This window comes from Rousettus aegyptiacus, unplaced genomic scaffold, assembly GCF_014176215.1.
Source record: "Rousettus aegyptiacus isolate mRouAeg1 unplaced genomic scaffold, mRouAeg1.p scaffold_m13_p_15, whole genome shotgun sequence".
NCBI lineage: Eukaryota > Metazoa > Chordata > Mammalia > Chiroptera > Pteropodidae > Rousettus > Rousettus aegyptiacus.
In genome coordinates, this window is record NW_023416290.1 from 52,508,184 (window position 1) to 52,509,219 (window position 1,036).

Sequence of the window (1,036 nt, forward strand, 5' to 3'; positions counted from 1 at the left end):
AGGGGTGAAGTAACTTGCCAGTGGCTCCACAGCTTGTCTGGGGCAGAATGGCATTTGTTCCAGTCACTCTGGCTAAAACGTCTACACTTTAACCGTTACGCCATGCTACCATTGTCAAAAGAATGAATGAATGAATGAATGAATGAATGAACCTGTGTCCCTGCCTCAAGCCTATGCTCCTAAGCTTTAGTTTTACCATCCTTCCCATTCCCTGGTGTCCATGGAACGTTCTTGACTGTTTTTCTGTTTATTTTTGGTCATTTTTGAGTCCAAAATGGAGGTATCTTCATGATCATTACTTCAAATTCCTCTCAATTCCTTTTTCTTTAACTTTTTCAAAGAACAGGTGCTTTCGAAGCCTTTGGTTAAGTGCTAAGAAGGACCTTTCTTCCAGCAGAGAGTCCTGAGGGAGTAGTGTTCTGCTTTTAGAAGTGACCTGTTGACTTTAGAGAGTGTAAGAGCATAAATCAGTGTGGACCCTATTTCACTTCCCACTTCGGTGGGTTACAACTTGAAGGTCAGGCTGGATTGATCTAGAAAACACTGGAGCATTATCACGTTTGAGTCAATGGAATTCGGCTCTCATTTATTAGCGCTGGGACTTTCCCCTCATGGTTTGTACCTGAAAAGGTGGGGATGGATGTAAAGAGAAAGGCACAAAGAGAGAGCTGGTCTATGGCCATGCTACTCTGAACAAGCCCGATCCCATCTGATCCCGGAAGCTAAGCAGGGTCGGGCCTGGTTAGCACTTGGATGGGAGACCACGTAGGAAGACCAGGTGCTGTAGGCATTAAAAAAAAAAGAAAAGAGAGAGAGAGAGAGCTGGAATAATTGAGAAGAAATAAAAGAGTGTGTATAGTACAACCACAAAGGCTCGTCTTTAAATTTAGTTGCAGAAACACAGGCACTAGCATCCAAAGAGCTAGCAACCAACTCGGAATAACATGATCCATGGGCTTAGCTGAGAACTTTGCCACAGGGAAGTCGTACGCATAAGCGGTTGCCGTACAGCCATGATTTGAATTGTTGCTCCCCT

General features: G+C 44.2%; 1 pseudogene; it reads left to right on the forward strand.

Moving 5' to 3' along the window:
• The first annotated feature begins 671 nt into the window (after positions 1 to 671).
• Positions 672 to 790, forward strand: LOC118612368 (annotated as a pseudogene).
• The last annotated feature ends 246 nt before the right edge of the window (positions 791 to 1,036 follow it).